The following is a 26,520-nucleotide window of genomic DNA, read 5'->3' on the forward strand; positions in this document are numbered from 1 at the left end:
GCTGTTCCACTCTATATGTTATGAGTTAGGTTCCTGAATTCAGTTTGCATTTGGGTATTCCATGAATCTGAGCAGTGTCCATGCAATACCTATACAGTTCCAACTCACCCTGAGTAGTTATGTACACATCCTTAACTCAAAATGGATAGAATGGAAAGTAATGCTTTCAGCTCAATAGAGTGTAGAGATGAAATTTGTTGAAAAGTACTATTTCCTATCTTGATATAAACATCATTATTTTACTTACCAAATGATTTAGAGTCGTATACAACCAATTTTATGAGTGTTCTACCAATGTTCCAGAAGTTACTTTCAGTAACTGCACCTTTTGTACACAATGGAACATTAACGTTTACAGAACGAAACAAAGATATTGTCTCTTCCACTCTAAATGTGATCAGGTAGTCTCCCGAATTCAGCTTGCATTTGATTATTCCATAGTTCTGAGCAGTGTACATCAAATATCCATAGAGTTCCAACGCACCCTGAGTAGTTATGCATACATCCTTAACTCAAATTGAATAGAATAGAATGTAATGCTTTCAGCTCAAAGCAGTATTGAGTTGAATATTGCTGAAAACTACTAACTTCATGTAATCATTATTATTTTACTTACCATATAATTCATAGTAGTCTGCAACCAATTTTATGAGGGTGCTACCAAAGTTCAAGTTACTTTCAGGAACTTCACCCTTTGTGCACAATGGAACATTACCGTTAACAGAACTAAACTAAGATACTGGCTGTCCCACTCTATATGTTATGAGTTAGGTTCCTGAATTCAGTTTGCATTTGGGTATTCCATGAATCTGAGCAGTGTCCATGCAATACCTATACAGTTCCAACTCACCCTGTGTAGTTATGTACACATCCTTAAATCAAAATGCATAGAATGGAAAGTAATGCTTTCAGCTCAATAGAGTGTAGAGATGAAATATGCTGAAAAGTAATATTTGCTATCTTGATATAAACATCATTATTTTACTTACCAAATGATTTAGCGTCAGATACAATCAATTTTATGAGTGTTCTACCAATGTTCCAGAAGTTACTTTCAGTAACTGCACCTTTTGTTCACCATGGAACATTAACGTTTACAGAACGAAACAAAGATATTGTCTCATCCACTCTAAATGTGATCAGGTAGTCTCCCGAATTCAGCTTGCATTTGATTATTCCATAGTTCTGAGCAGTGTACATCAAATATCCATAGAGTTCCAACGCACCCTGAGTAGTTATGCATACATCCTTAACTCAAATTGAATAGAATAGAATGTAATGCTTTCAGCTCAAAGCAGTATTGAGTTGAATATTGCTGAAAACTACTAAGGGCTAACTTCAAGTCATCATTATTATTTTACTTACCATATAATTCATCGTAGTCTGCAACCAATTTTATGAGGGTGCTACCAAAGTTCAAGTTACTTTCAGGAACTTCACCTTTTGTGCACAGTGGAACATTACCGTTTACTGAACTAAACTAAGATAGTGGCTGTTCCACTCTATATGTTATGAGTTAGGTTCCTGAATTCAGTTTGCATTTGGGTATTCCATGAATCTGAGCAGTGTCCATGCAATACCTATACAGTTCCAACTCACCCTGAGTAGTTATGTACACATCCTTAACTCAAAATGGATAGAATGGAAAGTAATGCTTTCAGCTCAATAGAGTGTAGAGATGAAATTTGTTGAAAAGTACTATTTCCTATCTTGATATAAACATCATTATTTTACTTACCAAATGATTTAGAGTCGTATACAACCAATTTTATGAGTGTTCTACCAATGTTCCAGAAGTTACTTTCAGTAACTGCACCTTTTGTACACAATGGAACATTAACGTTTACAGAACGAAACAAAGATATTGTCTCTTCCACTCTAAATGTGATCAGGTAGTCTCCCGAATTCAGCTTGCATTTGATTATTCCATAGTTCTGAGCAGTGTACATCAAATATCCATAGAGTTCCAACGCACCCTGAGTAGTTATGCATACATCCTTAACTCAAATTGAATAGAATAGAATGTAATGCTTTCAGCTCAAAGCAGTATTGAGTTGAATATTGCTGAAAACTACTAACTTCATGTAATCATTATTATTTTACTTACCATATAATTCATAGTAGTCTGCAACCAATTTTATGAGGGTGCTACCAAAGTTCAAGTTACTTTCAGGAACTTCACCCTTTGTGCACAATGGAACATTACCGTTAACAGAACTAAACTAAGATACTGGCTGTCCCACTCTATATGTTATGAGTTAGGTTCCTGAATTCAGTTTGCATTTGGGTATTCCATGAATCTGAGCAGTGTCCATGCAATACCTATACAGTTCCAACTCACCCTGTGTAGTTATGTACACATCCTTAAATCAAAATGCATAGAATGGAAAGTAATGCTTTCAGCTCAATAGAGTGTAGAGATGAAATATGCTGAAAAGTAATATTTGCTATCTTGATATAAACATCATTATTTTACTTACCAAATGATTTAGCGTCAGATACAATCAATTTTATGAGTGTTCTACCAATGTTCCAGAAGTTACTTTCAGTAACTGCACCTTTTGTTCACCATGGAACATTAACGTTTACAGAACGAAACAAAGATATTGTCTCATCCACTCTAAATGTGATCAGGTAGTCTCCCGAATTCAGCTTGCATTTGATTATTCCATAGTTCTGAGCAGTGTACATCAAATATCCATAGAGTTCCAACGCACCCTGAGTAGTTATGCATACATCCTTAACTCAAATTGAATAGAATAGAATGTAATGCTTTCAGCTCAAAGCAGTATTGAGTTGAATATTGCTGAAAACTACTAACTTCATGTAATCATTATTATTTTACTTACCATATAATTCATAGTAGTCTGCAACCAATTTTATGAGGGTGCTACCAAAGTTCAAGTTACTTTCAGGAACTTCACCCTTTGTGCACAATGGAACATTACCGTTAACAGAACTAAACTAAGATACTGGCTGTCCCACTCTATATGTTATGAGTTAGGTTCCTGAATTCAGTTTGCATTTGGGTATTCCATGAATCTGAGCAGTGTCCATGCAATACCTATACAGTTCCAACTCACCCTGTGTAGTTATGTACACATCCTTAAATCAAAATGCATAGAATGGAAAGTAATGCTTTCAGCTCAATAGAGTGTAGAGATGAAATATGCTGAAAAGTAATATTTGCTATCTTGATATAAACATCATTATTTTACTTACCAAATGATTTAGCGTCAGATACAATCAATTTTATGAGTGTTCTACCAATGTTCCAGAAGTTACTTTCAGTAACTGCACCTTTTGTTCACCATGGAACATTAACGTTTACAGAACGAAACAAAGATATTGTCTCATCCACTCTAAATGTGATCAGGTAGTCTCCCGAATTCAGCTTGCATTTGATTATTCCATAGTTCTGAACAGTGTACATCAAATATCCATAGAGTTCCAACGCACCCTGAGTAGTTATGCATACATCCTTAACTCAAATTGAATAGAATAGAATGTAATGCTTTCAGCTCAAAGCAGTATTGAGTTGAATATTGCTGAAAACTACTAAGGGCTAACTTCGTGTAATCATTATTATTTTACTTACCATATAATTCATAGTAGTCTGCCACCAATTTTATGAGGGTGCTACCAAAGTTCAAGTTACTTTCAGGAACTTCACCTTTTGTGCACAGTGCAACATTACCGTTTACTGAACTAAACAAAGATAGTGGCTGTTCCACTCTATATGTTATGAGTTAGGTTCCTGAATTCAGTTTGCATTTGGGTATTCCATGAATCTGAGCAGTGTCCATGCAATACCTATACAGTTCCAACTCACCCTGCGCAGTTATGTACACATCCTTAACTCAAACTGCATAGAATACAAAGTAATGCTTTCAGCTCAATAGAGTGTAGAGATGAAATTTGCTGAAAAGTAATATTTGCTATCTTGATATAAACATCATTATATTACTTACCAAATGATTTAGCGTCGGATACAACCAATTTTATGAGTGTTCTACCAATGTTCCAGAAGTTACTTTCAGTAACTGCACCTTTTGTACACAATGGAACATTAACGTTTACAGAACGAAACAAAGATATTGTCTGTTCCACTCTAAATGTAATCAGGTAGTCTCCCGAATTCAGCTTGCATTTGATTATTCCATGGTTATGAGCAGTGTACATCAAATATCTATACAGTTCCAACGCACCATGAGTAGTTATGCATACATCCTTAATTCAAATTGAATAGAATAGAATGTAATGCTTTCAGCTCAAAGCAGTATTGAGTTGAATATTGCTGAAAACTACTAAGGGCTAACTTCGTGTCATCATTATTATTTTCCTTACCATATAATTCATCGTAGTCTGCCACCAATTTTATGAGGGTGCTACCAAAGTTCAAGTTACTTTCAGGAACTTCACCCTTTGTGCACAATGGAACATTACCGTTAACTGAACTAAACTAAGATACTGGCTGTCCCACTCTATATGTTATGAGTTAGGTTCCTGAATTCAGTTTGCATTTGGGTATTCCATGAATCTGAGCAGTGTCCACGCAATACCTATACAGTTCCAACTCACCCTGAGTAGTTATGTACACATCCTTAACTCAAAATGGATAGAATGGAAAGTAATGCTTTCAGCTCAATAGAGTGTAGAGATGAAATTTGTTGAAAAGTACTATTTCCTATCTTGATATAAACATCATTATTTTACTTACCAAATGATTTAGAGTCGTATACAACCAATTTTATGAGTGTTCTACCAATGTTCCAGAAGTTACTTTCAGTAACTGCACCTTTTGTACACAATGGAACATTAACGTTTACAGAACGAAACAAAGATATTGTCTCTTCCACTCTAAATGTGATCAGGTAGTCTCCCGAATTCAGCTTGCATTTGATTATTCCATAGTTCTGAGCAGTGTACATCAAATATCCATAGAGTTCCAACGCACCCTGAGTAGTTATGCATACATCCTTAACTCAAATTGAATAGAATAGAATGTAATGCTTTCAGCTCAAAGCAGTATTGAGTTGAATATTGCTGAAAACTACTAACTTCATGTAATCATTATTATTTTACTTACCATATAATTCATAGTAGTCTGCAACCAATTTTATGAGGGTGCTACCAAAGTTCAAGTTACTTTCAGGAACTTCACCCTTTGTGCACAATGGAACATTACCGTTAACAGAACTAAACTAAGATACTGGCTGTCCCACTCTATATGTTATGAGTTAGGTTCCTGAATTCAGTTTGCATTTGGGAATTCCATGAATCTGAGCAGTGTCCATGCAATACCTATACAGTTCCAACTCACCCTGTGTAGTTATGTACACATCCTTAAATCAAAATGCATAGAATGGAAAGTAATGCTTTCAGCTCAATAGAGTGTAGAGATGAAATATGCTGAAAAGTAATATTTGCTATCTTGATATAAACATCATTATTTTACTTACCAAATGATTTAGCGTCAGATACAACCAATTTTATGAGTGTTCTACCAATGTTCCAGAAGTTACTTTCAGTAACTGCACCTTTTGTTCACCATGGAACATTAACGTTTACAGAACGAAACAAAGATATTGTCTCTTCCACTCTAAATGTGATCAGGTAGTCTCCCGAATTCAGCTTGCATTTGATTATTCCATAGTTCTGAACAGTGTACATCAAATATCCATAGAGTTCCAACGCACCCTGAGTAGTTATGCATACATCCTTAACTCAAATTGAATAGAATAGAATGTAATGCTTTCAGCTCAAAGCAGTATTGAGTTGAATATTGCTGACAACTACTGGCTAACTTCGTGTAATCATTATTATTTTACTTACCATATAATTCATAGTAGTCTGCCACCAATTTTATGAGGGTGCTACCAAAGTTCAAGTTACTTTCAGGAACTTCACCTTTTGTGCACAGTGCAACATTACCGTTTACTGAACTAAACAAAGATAGTGGCTGTTCCACTCTATATGTTATGAGTTAGGTTCCTGAATTCAGTTTGCATTTGGGTATTCCATGAATCTGAGCAGTGTCCATGCAATACCTATACAGTTCCAACTCACCCTGAGCAGTTATGTACACATCCTTAACTCAAACTGCATAGAATACAAAGTAATGCTTTCAGCTCAATAGAGTGTAGAGATGAAATTTGCTGAAAAGTAATATTTGCTATCTTGATATAAACATCATTATATTACTTACCAAATGATTTAGCGTCGGATACAACCAATTTTATGAGTGTTCTACCAATGTTCCAGAAGTTACTTTCAGTAACTGCACCTTTTGTACACAATGGAACATTAACGTTTACAGAACGAAACAAAGATATTGTCTGTTCCACTCTAAATGTAATCAGGTAGTCTCCCGAATTCAGCTTGCATTTGATTATTCCATGGTTATGAGCAGTGTACATCAAATATCTATACAGTTCCAACGCACCATGAGTAGTTATGCATACATCCTTAACTCAAATTGAATAGAATAGAATGTAATGCTTTCAGCTCAAAGCAGTATTGAGTTGAATATTGCTGAAAACTACTAAGGGCTAACTTCGTGTCATCATTATTATTTTCCTTACCATATAATTCATCGTAGTCTGCCACCAATTTTATGAGGGTGCTACCAAAGTTCAAGTTACTTTCAGGAACTTCACCCTTTGTGCACAATGGAACATTACTGTTAACTGAACTAAACTAAGATACTGGCTGTCCCACTCTATATGTTATGAGTTAGGTTCCTGAATTCAGTTTGCATTTGGGTATTCCATGAATCTGAGCAGTGTCCACGCAATACCTATACAGTTCCAACTCACCCTGAGTAGTTATGTACACATCCTTAACTCAAAATGGATAGAATGGAAAGTAATGCTTTCAGCTCAATAGAGTGTAGAGATGAAATATGCTGAAAAGTAATATTTGCTATCTTGATATAAACATCATTATTTTACTTACCAAATGATTTAGCGTCAGATACAACCAATTTTATGAGTGTTCTACCAATGTTCCAGAAGTTACTTTCAGTAACTGCACCTTTTGTTCACCATGGAACATTAACGTTTACAGAACGAAACAAAGATATTGTCTCTTCCACTCTAAATGTGATCAGGTAGGCTCCCGAATTCAGCTTGCATTTGATTATTCCATGGTTCTGAGCAGTGTACATCAAATATCTATAGAGTTCCAACGCACCCTGAGTAGTTATGCATACATCCTTAACTCAAATTGAATAGAATAGAATGTAATGCTTTCAGCTCAAAGCAGTATTGAGTTGAATATTGCTGAAAACTACTAAGGGCTAACTTCATGTCATCATTATTATTTTACTTACCATATAATTCATCGTAGTCTGCAACCAATTTTATGAGGGTGCTACCAAAGTTCAAGTTACTTTCAGGAACTTCACCCTTTGTGCACAATGGAACATTACCGTTAACTGAACTAAACTAAGATACTGGCTGTCCCACTCTATATGTTATGAGTTAGGTTCCTGAATTCAGTTTGCATTTGGGTATTCCATGAATCTGAGCAGTGTCCATGCAATACCTATACAGTTCCAACTCACCCTGAGTAGTTATGTACACATCCTTAACTCAAAATGGATAGAATGGAAAGTAATGCTTTCAGCTCAATAGAGTGTAGAGATGAAATTTGTTGAAAAGTACTATTTCCTATCTTGATATAAACATCATTATTTTACTTACCAAATGATTTAGAGTCGTATACAACCAATTTTATGAGTGTTCTACCAATGTTCCAGAAGTTACTTTCAGTAACTGCACCTTTTGTACACAATGGAACATTAACGTTTACAGAACGAAACAAAGATATTGTCTCTTCCACTCTAAATGTGATCAGGTAGGCTCCTGAATTCAGCTTGCATTTGATTATTCCATAGTTCTGAGCAGTGTACATCAAATATCCATAGAGTTCCAACGCACCCTGAGTAGTTATGCATACATCCTTAACTCAAATTGAATAGAATAGAATGTAATGCTTTCAGCTCAAAGCAGTATTGAGTTGAATATTGCTGAAAACTACTAAGGGCTAACTTCGTGTCATCATTATTATTTTCCTTACCATATAATTCATCGTAGTCTGCCACCAATTTTATGAGGGTGCTACCAAAGTTCAAGTTACTTTCAGGAACTTCACCCTTTGTGCACAATGGAACATTACCGTTAACTGATCTAAACTAAGATACTGGCTGTCCCACTCTATATGTTATGAGTTAGGTTCCTGAATTCAGTTTGCATTTGGGTATTCCATGAATCTGAGCAGTGTCCATGCAATACCTATACAGTTCCAACTCACCCTGAGTAGTTATGTACACATCCTTAACTCAAAATGGATAGAATGGAAAGTAATGCTTTCAGCTCAATAGAGTGTAGAGATGAAATTTGTTGAAAAGTACTATTTCCTATCTTGATATAAACATCATTAATTTACTTACCAAATGATTTAGCGTCAGATACAACCAATTTTATGAGTGTTCTACCAATGTTCCAGAAGTTACTTTCAGTAACTGCACCTTTTGTTCACTATGGAACATTAACGTTTACAGAACGAAACAAAGATATTGTCTCTTCCACTCTAAATGTGATCAGGTAGTCTCCCGAATTCAGCTTGCATTTGATTATTCCATAGTTCTGAGCAGTGTACATCAAATATCCATAGAGTTCCAACGCGCCCTGAGTAGTTATGCATACATCCTTAACTCAAATTGAATAGAATAGAATGTAATGCTTTCAGCTCAAAGCAGTATTGAGTTGAATATTGCTGAAAACTACTAAGGGCTAACTTCGTGTAATCATTATTATTTTACTTACCATATAATTCATAGTAGTCTGCTACCAATTTTATGAGGGTGCTACCAAAGTTCAAGTTACTTTCAGGAACTTCACCTTTTGTGCACAGTGCAACATTACCGTTTACTGAACTAAACAAAGATAGTGGCTGTTCCACTCTATATGTTATGAGTTAGGTTCCTGAATTCAGTTTGCATTTGGGTATTCCATGAATCTGAGCAGTGTCCATGCAATACCTATACAGTTCCAACTCACCCTGAGCAGTTATGTACACATCCTTAACTCAAACTGCATAGAATACAAAGTAATGCTTTCAGCTCAATAGAGTGTAGAGATGAAATTTGCTGAAAAGTAATATTTGCTATCTTGATATAAACATCATTATATTACTTACCAAATGATTTAGCGTCGGATACAACCAATTTTATGAGTGTTCTACCAATGTTCCAGAAGTTACTTTCAGTAACTGCACCTTTTGTACACAATGGAACATTAACGTTTACAGAACGAAACAAAGATATTGTCTGTTCCACTCTAAATGTAATCAGGTAGTCTCCCGAATTCAGCTTGCATTTGATTATTCCATGGTTATGAGCAGTGTACATCAAATATCTGTACAGTTCCAACGCACCATGAGTAGTTATGCATACATCCTTAACTCAAATTGAATAGAATAGAATGTAATGCTTTCAGCTCAAAGCAGTATTGAGTTGAATATTGCTGAAAACTACTAAGGGCTAACTTCGTGTAATCATTATTATTTTCCTTACCATATAATTCATCGTAGTCTGCCACCAATTTTATGAGGGTGCTACCAAAGTTCAAGTTACTTTCAGGAACTTCACCCTTTGTGCACAATGGAACATTACCGTTAACTGAACTAAACTAAGATACTGGCTGTCCCACTCTATATGTTATGAGTTAGGTTCCTGAATTCAGTTTGCATTTGGGTATTCCATGAATCTGAGCAGTGTCCACGCAATACCTATACAGTTCCAACTCACCCTGAGTAGTTATGTACACATCCTTAACTCAAAATGGATAGAATGGAAAGTAATGCTTTCAGCTCAATAGAGTGTAGAGATGAAATATGCTGAAAAGTAATATTTGCTATCTTGATATAAACATCATTATTTTACTTACCAAATGATTTAGCGTCAGATACAACCAATTTTATGAGTGTTCTACCAATGTTCCAGAAGTTACTTTCAGTAACTGCACCTTTTGTTCACCATGGAACATTAACGTTTACAGAACGAAACAAAGATATTGTCTCTTCCACTCTAAATGTGATCAGGTAGGCTCCCGAATTCAGCTTGCATTTGATTATTCCATGGTTCTGAGCAGTGTACATCAAATATCTATAGAGTTCCAACGCACCCTGAGTAGTTATGCATACATCCTTAACTCAAATTGAATAGAATAGAATTTAATGCTTTCAGCTCAAAGCAGTATTGAGTTGAATATTGCTGAAAACTACTAAGGGCTAACTTCAAGTCATCATTATTATTTTACTTACCATATAATTCATCGTAGTCTGCAACCAATTTTATGAGGGTGCTACCAAAGTTCAAGTTACTTTCAGGAACTTCACCTTTTGTGCACAGTGGAACATTACCGTTTACTGAACTAAACTAAGATAGTGGCTGTTCCACTCTATATGTTATGAGTTAGGTTCCTGAATTCAGTTTGCATTTGGGTATTCCATGAATCTGAGCAGTGTCCATGCAATACCTATACAGTTCCAACTCACCCTGAGTAGTTATGTACACATCCTTAACTCAAAATGGATAGAATGGAAAGTAATGCTTTCAGCTCAATAGAGTGTAGAGATGAAATATGCTGAAAAGTAATATTTGCTATCTTGATATAAACATCATTATTTTACTTACCAAATGATTTAGCGTCAGATACAACCAATTTTATGAGTGTTCTACCAATGTTCCAGAAGTTACTTTCAGTAACTGCACCTTTTGTTCACCATGGAACATTAACGTTTACAGAACGAAACAAAGATATTGTCTCTTCCACTCTAAATGTGATCAGGTAGGCTCCCGAATTCAGCTTGCATTTGATTATTCCATGGTTCTGAGCAGTGTACATCAAATATCTATAGAGTTCCAACGCACCCTGAGTAGTTATGCATACATCCTTAACTCAAATTGAATAGAATAGAATGTAATGCTTTCAGCTCAAAGCAGTATTGAGTTGAATATTGCTGAAAACTACTAAGGGCTAACTTCATGTCATCATTATTATTTTACTTACCATATAATTCATCGTAGTCTGCAACCAATTTTATGAGGGTGCTACCAAAGTTCAAGTTACTTTCAGGAACTTCACCCTTTGTGCACAATGGAACATTACCGTTAACTGAACTAAACTAAGATACTGGCTGTCCCACTCTATATGTTATGAGTTAGGTTCCTGAATTCAGTTTGCATTTGGGTATTCCATGAATCTGAGCAGTGTCCATGCAATACCTATACAGTTCCAACTCACCCTGAGTAGTTATGTACACATCCTTAACTCAAAATGGATAGAATGGAAAGTAATGCTTTCAGCTCAATAGAGTGTAGAGATGAAATTTGTTGAAAAGTACTATTTCCTATCTTGATATAAACATCATTATTTTACTTACCAAATGATTTAGAGTCGTATACAACCAATTTTATGAGTGTTCTACCAATGTTCCAGAAGTTACTTTCAGTAACTGCACCTTTTGTACACAATGGAACATTAACGTTTACAGAACGAAACAAAGATATTGTCTCTTCCACTCTAAATGTGATCAGGTAGGCTCCTGAATTCAGCTTGCATTTGATTATTCCATAGTTCTGAGCAGTGTACATCAAATATCCATAGAGTTCCAACGCACCCTGAGTAGTTATGCATACATCCTTAACTCAAATTGAATAGAATAGAATGTAATGCTTTCAGCTCAAAGCAGTATTGAGTTGAATATTGCTGAAAACTACTAAGGGCTAACTTCGTGTCATCATTATTATTTTCCTTACCATATAATTCATCGTAGTCTGCCACCAATTTTATGAGGGTGCTACCAAAGTTCAAGTTACTTTCAGGAACTTCACCCTTTGTGCACAATGGAACATTACCGTTAACTGATCTAAACTAAGATACTGGCTGTCCCACTCTATATGTTATGAGTTAGGTTCCTGAATTCAGTTTGCATTTGGGTATTCCATGAATCTGAGCAGTGTCCATGCAATACCTATACAGTTCCAACTCACCCTGAGTAGTTATGTACACATCCTTAACTCAAAATGGATAGAATGGAAAGTAATGCTTTCAGCTCAATAGAGTGTAGAGATGAAATTTGTTGAAAAGTACTATTTCCTATCTTGATATAAACATCATTAATTTACTTACCAAATGATTTAGCGTCAGATACAACCAATTTTATGAGTGTTCTACCAATGTTCCAGAAGTTACTTTCAGTAACTGCACCTTTTGTTCACTATGGAACATTAACGTTTACAGAACGAAACAAAGATATTGTCTCTTCCACTCTAAATGTGATCAGGTAGTCTCCCGAATTCAGCTTGCATTTGATTATTCCATAGTTCTGAACAGTGTACATCAAATATCCATAGAGTTCCAACGCGCCCTGAGTAGTTATGCATACATCCTTAACTCAAATTGAATAGAATAGAATGTAATGCTTTCAGCTCAAAGCAGTATTGAGTTGAATATTGCTGAAAACTACTAAGGGCTAACTTCGTGTAATCATTATTATTTTCCTTACCATATAATTCATCGTAGTCTGCCACCAATTTTATGAGGGTGCTACCAAAGTTCAAGTTACTTTCAGGAACTTCACCCTTTGTGCACAATGGAACATTACCGTTAACTGAACTAAACTAAGATACTGGCTGTCCCACTCTATATGTTATGAGTTAGGTTCCTGAATTCAGTTTGCATTTGGGTATTCCATGAATCTGAGCAGTGTCCACGCAATACCTATACAGTTCCAACTCACCCTGAGTAGTTATGTACACATCCTTAACTCAAAATGGATAGAATGGAAAGTAATGCTTTCAGCTCAATAGAGTGTAGAGATGAAATATGCTGAAAAGTAATATTTGCTATCTTGATATAAACATCATTATTTTACTTACCAAATGATTTAGCGTCAGATACAACCAATTTTATGAGTGTTCTACCAATGTTCCAGAAGTTACTTTCAGTAACTGCACCTTTTGTTCACCATGGAACATTAACGTTTACAGAACGAAACAAAGATATTGTCTCTTCCACTCTAAATGTGATCAGGTAGGCTCCCGAATTCAGCTTGCATTTGATTATTCCATGGTTCTGAGCAGTGTACATCAAATATCTATAGAGTTCCAACGCACCCTGAGTAGTTATGCATACATCCTTAACTCAAATTGAATAGAATAGAATGTAATGCTTTCAGCTCAAAGCAGTATTGAGTTGAATATTGCTGAAAACTACTAAGGGCTAACTTCATGTCATCATTATTATTTTACTTACCATATAATTCATCGTAGTCTGCAACCAATTTTATGAGGGTGCTACCAAAGTTCAAGTTACTTTCAGGAACTTCACCTTTTGTGCACAGTGGAACATTACCGTTTACTGAACTAAACTAAGATAGTGGCTGTTCCACTCTATATGTTATGAGTTAGGTTCCTGAATTCAGTTTGCATTTGGGTATTCCATGAATCTGAGCAGTGTCCATGCAATACCTATACAGTTCCAACTCACCCTGAGTAGTTATGTACACATCCTTAACTCAAAATGGATAGAATGGAAAGTAATGCTTTCAGCTCAATAGAGTGTAGAGATGAAATTTGTTGAAAAGTACTATTTCCTATCTTGATATAAACATCATTATTTTACTTACCAAATGATTTAGAGTCGTATACAACCAATTTTATGAGTGTTCTACCAATGTTCCAGAAGTTACTTTCAGTAACTGCACCTTTTGTACACAATGGAACATTAACGTTTACAGAACGAAACAAAGATATTGTCTCTTCCACTCTAAATGTGATCAGGTAGTCTCCCGAATTCAGCTTGCATTTGATTATTCCATAGTTCTGAGCAGTGTACATCAAATATCCATAGAGTTCCAACGCACCCTGAGTAGTTATGCATACATCCTTAACTCAAATTGAATAGAATAGAATGTAATGCTTTCAGCTCAAAGCAGTATTGAGTTGAATATTGCTGAAAACTACTAACTTCATGTAATCATTATTATTTTACTTACCATATAATTCATAGTAGTCTGCAACCAATTTTATGAGGGTGCTACCAAAGTTCAAGTTACTTTCAGGAACTTCACCCTTTGTGCACAATGGAACATTACCGTTAACAGAACTAAACTAAGATACTGGCTGTCCCACTCTATATGTTATGAGTTAGGTTCCTGAATTCAGTTTGCATTTGGGTATTCCATGAATCTGAGCAGTGTCCATGCAATACCTATACAGTTCCAACTCACCCTGTGTAGTTATGTACACATCCTTAAATCAAAATGCATAGAATGGAAAGTAATGCTTTCAGCTCAATAGAGTGTAGAGATGAAATATGCTGAAAAGTAATATTTGCTATCTTGATATAAACATCATTATTTTACTTACCAAATGATTTAGCGTCAGATACAATCAATTTTATGAGTATTCTACCAATGTTCCAGAAGTTACTTTCAGTAACTGCACCTTTTGTTCACCATGGAACATTAACGTTTACAGAACGAAACAAAGATATTGTCTCATCCACTCTAAATGTGATCAGGTAGTCTCCCGAATTCAGCTTGCATTTGATTATTCCATAGTTCTGAGCAGTGTACATCAAATATCCATAGAGTTCCAACGCACCCTGAGTAGTTATGCATACATCCTTAACTCAAATTGAATAGAATAGAATGTAATGCTTTCAGCTCAAAGCAGTATTGAGTTGAATATTGCTGAAAACTACTAACTTCATGTAATCATTATTATTTTACTTACCATATAATTCATAGTAGTCTGCAACCAATTTTATGAGGGTGCTACCAAAGTTCAAGTTACTTTCAGGAACTTCACCCTTTGTGCACAATGGAACATTACCGTTAACAGAACTAAACTAAGATACTGGCTGTCCCACTCTATATGTTATGAGTTAGGTTCCTGAATTCAGTTTGCATTTGGGTATTCCATGAATCTGAGCAGTGTCCATGCAATACCTATACAGTTCCAACTCACCCTGTGTAGTTATGTACACATCCTTAAATCAAAATGCATAGAATGGAAAGTAATGCTTTCAGCTCAATAGAGTGTAGAGATGAAATATGCTGAAAAGTAATATTTGCTATCTTGATATAAACATCATTATTTTACTTACCAAATGATTTAGCGTCAGATACAATCAATTTTATGAGTGTTCTACCAATGTTCCAGAAGTTACTTTCAGTAACTGCACCTTTTGTTCACCATGGAACATTAACGTTTACAGAACGAAACAAAGATATTGTCTCATCCACTCTAAATGTGATCAGGTAGTCTCCCGAATTCAGCTTGCATTTGATTATTCCATAGTTCTGAACAGTGTACATCAAATATCCATAGAGTTCCAACGCACCCTGAGTAGTTATGCATACATCCTTAACTCAAATTGAATAGAATAGAATGTAATGCTTTCAGCTCAAAGCAGTATTGAGTTGAATATTGCTGAAAACTACTAAGGGCTAACTTCGTGTAATCATTATTATTTTACTTACCATATAATTCATAGTAGTCTGCCACCAATTTTATGAGGGTGCTACCAAAGTTCAAGTTACTTTCAGGAACTTCACCTTTTGTGCACAGTGCAACATTACCGTTTACTGAACTAAACAAAGATAGTGGCTGTTCCACTCTATATGTTATGAGTTAGGTTCCTGAATTCAGTTTGCATTTGGGTATTCCATGAATCTGAGCAGTGTCCATGCAATACCTATACAGTTCCAACTCACCCTGCGCAGTTATGTACACATCCTTAACTCAAACTGCATAGAATACAAAGTAATGCTTTCAGCTCAATAGAGTGTAGAGATGAAATTTGCTGAAAAGTAATATTTGCTATCTTGATATAAACATCATTATATTACTTACCAAATGATTTAGCGTCGGATACAACCAATTTTATGAGTGTTCTACCAATGTTCCAGAAGTTACTTTCAGTAACTGCACCTTTTGTACACAATGGAACATTAACGTTTACAGAACGAAACAAAGATATTGTCTGTTCCACTCTAAATGTAATCAGGTAGTCTCCCGAATTCAGCTTGCATTTGATTATTCCATGGTTATGAGCAGTGTACATCAAATATCTATACAGTTCCAACGCACCATGAGTAGTTATGCATACATCCTTAACTCAAATTGAATAGAATAGAATGTAATGCTTTCAGCTCAAAGCAGTATTGAGTTGAATATTGCTGAAAACTACTAAGGGCTAACTTCGTGTAATCATTATTATTTTCCTTACCATATAATTCATCGTAGTCTGCCACCAATTTTATGAGGGTGCTACCAAAGTTCAAGTTACTTTCAGGAACTTCACCCTTTGTGCACAATGGAACATTACCGTTAACTGAACTAAACTAAGATACTGGCTGTCCCACTCTATATGTTATGAGTTAGGTTCCTGAATTCAGTTTGCATTTGGGTATTCCATGAATCTGAGCAGTGTCCACGCAATACCTATACAGTTCCAACTCACCCTGAGTAGTTATGTACACATCCTTAACTCAAAATGGATAGAATGGAAAGTAATGCTTTCAGCTCAATAGAGTGTAGAGATGAAATATGCTGAAAAGTAATATTTGCTATCTTGATATAAACATCATTATTTTACTTACCAAATGATTTAGCGTCAGATACAACCAATTTTATGAGTGTTCTACCAATGTTCCAGAAGTTACTTTCAGTAACTGCACCTTTTGTTCACCATGGAACATTAACGTTTACAGAACGAAACAAAGATATTGTCTCTTCCACTCTAAATGTGATCAGGTAGGCTCCCGAATTCAGCTTGCATTTGATTATTCCATGGTTCTGAGCAGTGTACATCAAATATCTATAGAGTTCCAACGCACCCTGAGTAGTTATGCATACATCCTTAACTCAAATTGAATAGAATAGAATGTAATGCTTTCAGCTCAAAGCAGTATTGAGTTGAATATTGCTGAAAACTACTAAGGGCTAACTTCATGTCATCATTATTATTTTACTTACCATATAATTCATCGTAGTCTGCAACCAATTTTATGAGGGTGCTACCAAAGTTCAAGTTACTTTCAGGAACTTCACCCTTTGTGCACAATGGAACATTACCGTTAACTGAACTAAACTAAGATACTGGCTGTCCCACTCTATATGTTATGAGTTAGGTTCCTGAATTCAGTTTGCATTTGGGTATTCCATGAATCTGAGCAGTGTCCATGCAATACCTATACAGTTCCAACTCACCCTGAGTAGTTATGTACACATCCTTAACTCAAAATGGATAGAATGGAAAGTAATGCTTTCAGCTCAATAGAGTGTAGAGATGAAATTTGTTGAAAAGTACTATTTCCTATCTTGATATAAACATCATTATTTTACTTACCAAATGATTTAGAGTCGTATACAACCAATTTTATGAGTGTTCTACCAATGTTCCAGAAGTTACTTTCAGTAACTGCACCTTTTGTACACAATGGAACATTAACGTTTACAGAACGAAACAAAGATATTGTCTCTTCCACTCAAAATGTGATCAGGTAGGCTCCCGAATTCAGCTTGCATTTGATTATTCCATAGTTCTGAGCAGTGTACATCAAATATCCATAGAGTTCCAACGCACCCTGAGTAGTTATGCATACATCCTTAACTCAAATTGAATAGAATAGAATGTAATGCTTTCAGCTCAAAGCAGTATTGAGTTGAATATTGCTGAAAACTACTAAGGGCTAACTTCGTGTCATCATTATTATTTTCCTTACCATATAATTCATCGTAGTCTGCCACCAATTTTATGAGGGTGCTACCAAAGTTCAAGTTACTTTCAGGAACTTCACCCTTTGTGCACAATGGAACATTACCGTTAACTGATCTAAACTAAGATACTGGCTGTCCCACTCTATATGTTATGAGTTAGGTTCCTGAATTCAGTTTGCATTTGGGTATTCCATGAATCTGAGCAGTGTCCATGCAATACCTATACAGTTCCAACTCACCCTGAGTAGTTATGTACACATCCTTAACTCAAAATGGATAGAATGGAAAGTAATGCTTTCAGCTCAATAGAGTGTAGAGATGAAATTTGTTGAAAAGTACTATTTCCTATCTTGATATAAACATCATTATTTTACTTACCAAATGATTTAGAGTCGTATACAACCAATTTTATGAGTGTTCTACCAATGTTCCAGAAGTTACTTTCAGTAACTGCACCTTTTGTACACAATGGAACATTAACGTTTACAGAACGAAACAAAGATATTGTCTCTTCCACTCTAAATGTGATCAGGTAGTCTCCCGAATTCAGCTTGCATTTGATTATTCCATGGTTATGAGCAGTGTACATCAAATATCTATACAGTTCCAACGCACCATGAGTAGTTATGCATACATCCTTAACTCAAATTGAATAGAATAGAATGTAATGCTTTCAGCTCAAAGCAGTATTGAGTTGAATATTGCTGAAAACTACTAAGGGCTAACTTCGTGTAATCATTATTATTTTACTTACCATATAATTCATAGTAGTCTGCCACCAATTTTATGAGGGTGCTACCAAAGTTCAAGTTACTTTCAGGAACTTCACCTTTTGTGCACAGTGCAACATTACCGTTTACTGAACTAAACAAAGATAGTGGCTGTTCCACTCTATATGTTATGAGTTAGGTTCCTGAATTCAGTTTGCATTTGGGTATTCCATGAATCTGAGCAGTGTCCATGCAATACCTATACAGTTCCAACTCACCCTGAGCAGTTATGTACACATCCTTAACTCAAACTGCATAGAATACAAAGTAATGCTTTCAGCTCAATAGAGTGTAGAGATGAAATTTGCTGAAAAGTAATATTTGCTATCTTGATATAAACATCATTATATTACTTACCAAATGATTTAGCGTCGGATACAACCAATTTTATGAGTGTTCTACCAATGTTCCAGAAGTTACTTTCAGTAACTGCACCTTTTGTACACAATGGAACATTAACGTTTACAGAACGAAACAAAGATATTGTCTGTTCCACTCTAAATGTAATCAGGTAGTCTCCCGAATTCAGCTTGCATTTGATTATTCCATGGTTATGAGCAGTGTACATCAAATATCTATACAGTTCCAACGCACCATGAGTAGTTATGCATACATCCTTAACTCAAATTGAATAGAATAGAATGTAATGCTTTCAGCTCAAAGCAGTATTGAGTTGAATATTGCTGAAAATTACTAAGGGCTAACTTCGTGTAATCATTATTATTTTCCTTACCATATAATTCATCGTAGTCTGCCACCAATTTTATGAGGGTGCTACCAAAGTTCAAGTTACTTTCAGGAACTTCACCCTTTGTGCACAATGGAACATTACCGTTAACTGAACTAAACTAAGATACTGGCTGTCCCACTCTATATGTTATGAGTTAGGTTCCTGAATTCAGTTTGCATTTGGGTATTCCATGAATCTGAGCAGTGTCCACGCAATACCTATACAGTTCCAACTCACCCTGAGTAGTTATGTACACATCCTTAACTCAAAATGGATAGAATGGAAAGTAATGCTTTCAGCTCAATAGAGTGTAGAGATGAAATATGCTGAAAAGTAATATTTGCTATCTTGATATAAACATCATTATTTTACTTACCAAATGATTTAGCGTCAGATACAACCAATTTTATGAGTGTTCTACCAATGTTCCAGAAGTTACTTTCAGTAACTGCACCTTTTGTTCACCATGGAACATTAACGTTTACAGAACGAAACAAAGATATTGTCTCTTCCACTCTAAATGTGATCAGGTAGGCTCCCGAATTCAGCTTGCATTTGATTATTCCATGGTTCTGAGCAGTGTACATCAAATATCTATAGAGTTCCAACGCACCCTGAGTAGTTATGCATACATCCTTAACTCAAATTGAATAGAATAGAATGTAATGCTTTCAGCTCAAAGCAGTATTGAGTTGAATATTGCTGAAAACTACTAAGGGCTAACTTCGTGTCATCATTATTATTTTCCTTACCATATAATTCATCGTAGTCTGCCACCAATTTTATGAGGGTGCTACCAAAGTTCAAGTTACTTTCAGGAACTTCACCCTTTGTGCACAATGGAACATTACCGTTAACTGATCTAAACTAAGATACTGGCTGTCCCACTCTATATGTTATGAGTTAGGTTCCTGAATTCAGTTTGCATTTGGGTATTCCATGAATCTGAGCAGTGTCCATGCAATACCTATACAGTTCCAACTCACCCTGAGTAGTTATGTACACATCCTTAACTCAAAATGGATAGAATGGAAAGTAATGCTTTCAGCTCAATAGAGTGTAGAGATGAAATTTGTTGAAAAGTACTATTTCCTATCTTGATATAAACATCATTATTTTACTTACCAAATGATTTAGAGTCGTATACAACCAATTTTATGAGTGTTCTACCAATGTTCCAGAAGTTACTTTCAGTAACTGCACCTTTTGTACACAATGGAACATTAACGTTTACAGAACGAAACAAAGATATTGTCTCTTCCACTCTAAATGTGATCAGGTAGGCTCCCGAATTCAGCTTGCATTTGATTATTCCATAGTTCTGAGCAGTGTACATCAAATATCCATAGAGTTCCAACGCACCCTGAGTAGTTATGCATACATCCTTAACTCAAATTGAATAGAATAGAATGTAATGCTTTCAGCTCAAAGCAGTATTGAGTTGAATATTGCTGAAAACTACTAAGGGCTAACTTCGTGTCATCATTATTATTTTCCTTACCATATAATTCATCGTAGTCTGCCACCAATTTTATGAGGGTGCTACCAAAGTTCAAGTTACTTTCAGGAACTTCACCCTTTGTGCACAATGGAACATTACCGTTAACTGATCTAAACTAAGATACTGGCTGTCCCACTCTATATGTTATGAGTTAGGTTCCTGAATTCAGTTTGCATTTGGGTATTCCATGAATCTGAGCAGTGTCCATGCAATACCTATTCAGTTCCAACTCACCCTGAGTAGTTATGTACACATCCTTAACTCAAAATGGATAGAATGGAAAGTAATGCTTTCAGCTCAATAGAGTGTAGAGATGAAATTTGTTGAAAAGTACTATTTCCTATCTTGATATAAACATCATTATTTTACTTACCAAATGATTTAGAGTCGTATACAACCAATTTTATGAGTGTTCTACCAATGTTCCAGAAGTTACTTTCAGTAACTGCACCTTTTGTACACAATGGAACATTAACGTTTACAGAACGAAACAAAGATATTGTCTCTTCCACTCTAAATGTGATCAGGTAGGCTCCCGAATTCAGCTTGCATTTGATTATTCCATAGTTCTGAGCAGTGTACATCAAATATCCATAGAGTTCCAACGCACCCTGAGTAGTTATGCATACATCCTTAACTCAAATTGAATAGAATAGAATGTAATGCTTTCAGCTCAAAGCAGTATTGAGTTGAATATTGCTGAAAACTACTAAGGGCTAACTTCGTGTCATCATTATTATTTTCCTTACCATATAATTCATCGTAGTCTGCCACCAATTTTATGAGGGTGCTACCAAAGTTCAAGTTACTTTCAGGAACTTCACCCTTTGTGCACAATGGAACATTACGGTTTACTGAACTAAACAAAGATAGTGGCTGTTCCACTCTATATGTTATGAGTTAGGTTCCTGAATTCAGTTTGCATTTGGGTATTCCATGAATCGGAGCAGTGTCCATGCAATACCTATACAGTTCCAACTCACCCTGAGTAGTTATGTACACATCCTTAACTCAAAATGGATAGAATGGAAAGTAATGCTTTCAGCTCAATAGAGTGTAGAGATGAAATTTGCTGAAAAGTAATATTTGCTATCTTGATATAAACATCATTATATTACTTACCAAATGATTTAGCGTCGGATACAACCAATTTTATGAGTGTTCTACCAATGTTCCAGAAGTTACTTTCAGTAACTGCACCTTTTGTACACAATGGAACATTAACGTTTACAGAACGAAACAAAGATATTGTCTGTTCCACTCTAAATGTAATCAGGTAGTCTCCCGAATTCAGCTTGCATTTGATTATTCCATGGTTATGAGCAGTGTACATCAAATATCTATACAGTTCCAACGCACCATGAGTAGTTATGCATACATCCTTAACTCAAATTGAATAGAATAGAATGTAATGCTTTCAGCACAAAGCAGTATTGAGTTGAATATTGCTGAAAACTACTAAGGGCTAACTTCATGTCATCATTATTATTTTACTTACCATATAATTCATCGTAGTCTGCAACCAATTTTATGAGGGTGCTACCAAAGTTCAAGTTACTTTCAGGAACTTCACCTTTTGTGCACAGTGGAACATTACCGTTTACTGAACTAAACTAAGATAGTGGCTGTTCCACTCTATATGTTATGAGTTAGGTTCCTGAATTCAGTTTGCATTTGGGTATTCCATGAATCTGAGCAGTGTCCATGCAATACCTATACAGTTCCAACTCACCCTGAGTAGTTATGTACACATCCTTAACTCAAAATGGATAGAATGGAAAGTAATGCTTTCAGCTCAATAGAGTGTAGAGATGAAATTTGTTCGAAAGTACTATTTCCTATCTTGATATAAACATCATTATTTTACTTACCAAATGATTTAGAGTCGTATACAACCAATTTTATGAGTGTTCTACCAATGTTCCAGAAGTTACTTTCAGTAACTGCACCTTTTGTACACAATGGAACATTAACGTTTACAGAACGAAACAAAGATATTGTCTCTTCCACTCTAAATGTGATCAGGTAGTCTCCCGAATTCAGCTTGCATTTGATTATTCCATAGTTCTGAGCAGTGTACATCAAATATCCATAGAGTTCCAACGCACCCTGAGTAGTTATGCATACATCCTTAACACAAATTCAATAGAATAGAATGTAATGCTTTCAGCTCAAAGCAGTATTGAGTTGAATATTGCTGAAAACTACTAACTTCATGTAATCATTATTATTTTACTTACCATATAATTCATAGTAGTCTGCAACCAATTTTATGAGGGTGCTACCAAAGTTCAAGTTACTTTCAGGAACTTCACCCTTTGTGCACAATGGAACATTACCGTTAACAGAACTAAACTAAGATACTGGCTGTCCCACTCTATATGTTATGAGTTAGGTTCCTGAATTCAGTTTGCATTTGGGTATTCCATGAATCTGAGCAGTGTCCATGCAATACCTATACAGTTCCAACTCACCCTGTGTAGTTATGTACACATCCTTAAATCAAAATGCATAGAATGGAAAGTAATGCTTTCAGCTCAATAGAGTGTAGAGATGAAATATGCTGAAAAGTAATATTTGCTATCTTGATATAAACATCATTATTTTACTTACCAAATGATTTAGCGTCAGATACAATCAATTTTATGAGTGTTCTACCAATGTTCCAGAAGTTACTTTCAGTAACTGCACCTTTTGTTCACCATGGAACATTAACGTTTACAGAACGAAACAAAGATATTGTCTCATCCACTCTAAATGTGATCAGGTAGTCTCCCGAATTCAGCTTGCATTTGATTATTCCATAGTTCTGAACAGTGTACATCAAATATCCATAGAGTTCCAACGCACCCTGAGTAGTTATGCATACATCCTTAACTCAAATTGAATAGAATAGAATGTAATGCTTTCAGCTCAAAGCAGTATTGAGTTGAATATTGCTGAAAACTACTAAGGGCTAACTTCGTGTAATCATTATTATTTTACTTACCATATAATTCATAGTAGTCTGCCACCAATTTTATGAGGGTGCTACCAAAGTTCAAGTTACTTTCAGGAACTTCACCTTTTGTGCACAGTGCAACATTACCGTTTACTGAACTAAACAAAGATAGTGGCTGTTCCACTCTATATGTTATGAGTTAGGTTCCTGAATTCAGTTTGCATTTGGGTATTCCATGAATCTGAGCAGTGTCCATGCAATACCTATACAGTTCCAACTCACCCTGCGCAGTTATGTACACATCCTTAACTCAAACTGCATAGAATACAAAGTAATGCTTTCAGCTCAATAGAGTGTAGAGATGAAATTTGCTGAAAAGTAATATTTGCTATCTTGATATAAACATCATTATATTACTTACCAAATGATTTAGCGTCGGATACAACCAATTTTATGAGTGTTCTACCAATGTTCCAGAAGTTACTTTCAGTAACTGCACCTTTTGTACACAATGGAACATTAACGTTTACAGAACGAAACAAAGATATTGTCTGTTCCACTCTAAATGTAATCAGGTAGTCTCCCGAATTCAGCTTGCATTTGATTATTCCATGGTTATGAGCAGTGTACATCAAATATCTATACAGTTCCAACGCACCATGAGTAGTTATGCATACATCCTTAACTCAAATTGAATAGAATAGAATGTAATGCTTTCAGCTCAAAGCAGTATTGAGTTGAATATTGCTGAAAACTACTAAGGGCTAACTTCGTGTCATCATTATTATTTTCCTTACCATATAATTCATCGTAGTCTGCCACCAATTTTATGAGGGTGCTACCAAAGTTCAAGTTACTTTCAGGAACTTCACCCTTTGTGCACAATGGAACATTACCGTTAACTGAACTAAACTAAGATACTGGCTGTCCCACTCTATATGTTATGAGTTAGGTTCCTGAATTCAGTTTGCATTTGGGTATTCCATGAATCTGAGCAGTGTCCACGCAATACCTATACAGTTCCAACTCACCCTGAGTAGTTATGTACACATCCTTAACTCAAAATGGATAGAATGGAAAGTAATGCTTTCAGCTCAATAGAGTGTAGAGATGAAATTTGTTGAAAAGTACTATTTCCTATCTTGATATAAACATCATTATTTTACTTACCAAATGATTTAGAGTCGTATACAACCAATTTTATGAGTGTTCTACCAATGTTCCAGAAGTTACTTTCAGTAACTGCACCTTTTGTACACAATGGAACATTAACGTTTACAGAACGAAACAAAGATATTGTCTCTTCCACTCTAAATGTGATCAGGTAGTCTCCCGAATTCAGCTTGCATTTGATTATTCCATAGTTCTGAGCATTGTACATCAAATATCCATAGAGTTCCAACGCACCCTGAGTAGTTATGCATACATCCTTAACTCAAATTGAATAGAATAGAATGTAATGCTTTCAGCTCAAAGCAGTATTGAGTTGAATATTGCTGAAAACTACTAACTTCATGTAATCATTATTATTTTACTTACCATATAATTCATAGTAGTCTGCAACCAATTTTATGAGGGTGCTACCAAAGTTCAAGTTACTTTCAGGAACTTCACCCTTTGTGCACAATGGAACATTACCGTTAACAGAACTAAACTAAGATACTGGCTGTCCCACTCTATATGTTATGAGTTAGGTTCCTGAATTCAGTTTGCATTTGGGTATTCCATGAATCTGAGCAGTGTCCATGCAATACCTATACAGTTCCAACTCACCCTGTGTAGTTATGTACACATCCTTAAATCAAAATGCATAGAATGGAAAGTAATGCTTTCAGCTCAATAGAGTGTAGAGATGAAATATGCTGAAAAGTAATATTTGCTATCTTGATATAAACATCATTATTTTACTTACCAAATGATTTAGCGTCAGATACAACCAATTTTATGAGTGTTCTACCAATGTTCCAGAAGTTACTTTCAGTAACTGCACCTTTTGTTCACCATGGAACATTAACGTTTACAGAACGAAACAAAGATATTGTCTCTTCCACTCTAAATGTGATCAGGTAGTCTCCCGAATTCAGCTTGCATTTGATTATTCCATAGTTCTGAACAGTGTACATCAAATATCCATAGAGTTCCAACGCACCCTGAGTAGTTATGCATACATCCTTAACTCAAATTGAATAGAATAGAATGTAATGCTTTCAGCTCAAAGCAGTATTGAGTTGAATATTGCTGACAACTACTGGCTAACTTCGTGTAATCATTATTATTTTACTTACCATATAATTCATAGTAGTCTGCAACCAATTTTATGAGGGTGCTACCAAAGTTCAAGTTACTTTCAGGAACTTCACCCTTTGTGCACAATGGAACATTACCGTTAACAGAACTAAACTAAGATACTGGCTGTCCCACTCTATATGTTATGAGTTAGGTTCCTGAATTCAGTTTGCATTTGGGTATTCCATGAATCTGAGCAGTGTCCATGCAATACCTATACAGTTCCAACTCACCCTGTGTAGTTATGTACACATCCTTAAATCAAAATGCATAGAATGGAAAGTAATGCTTTCAGCTCAATAGAGTGTAGAGATGAAATATGCTGAAAAGTAATATTTGCTATCTTGATATAAACATCATTATTTTACTTACCAAATGATTTAGCGTCAGATACAACCAATTTTATGAGTGTTCTACCAATGTTCCAGAAGTTACTTTCAGTAACTGCACCTTTTGTTCACCATGGAACATTAACGTTTACAGAACGAAACA

Source organism: Hemitrygon akajei, chromosome 18 (assembly GCF_048418815.1).
Source record: "Hemitrygon akajei chromosome 18, sHemAka1.3, whole genome shotgun sequence".
NCBI classification, from domain to species: Eukaryota; Metazoa; Chordata; class Chondrichthyes; order Myliobatiformes; family Dasyatidae; genus Hemitrygon; species Hemitrygon akajei.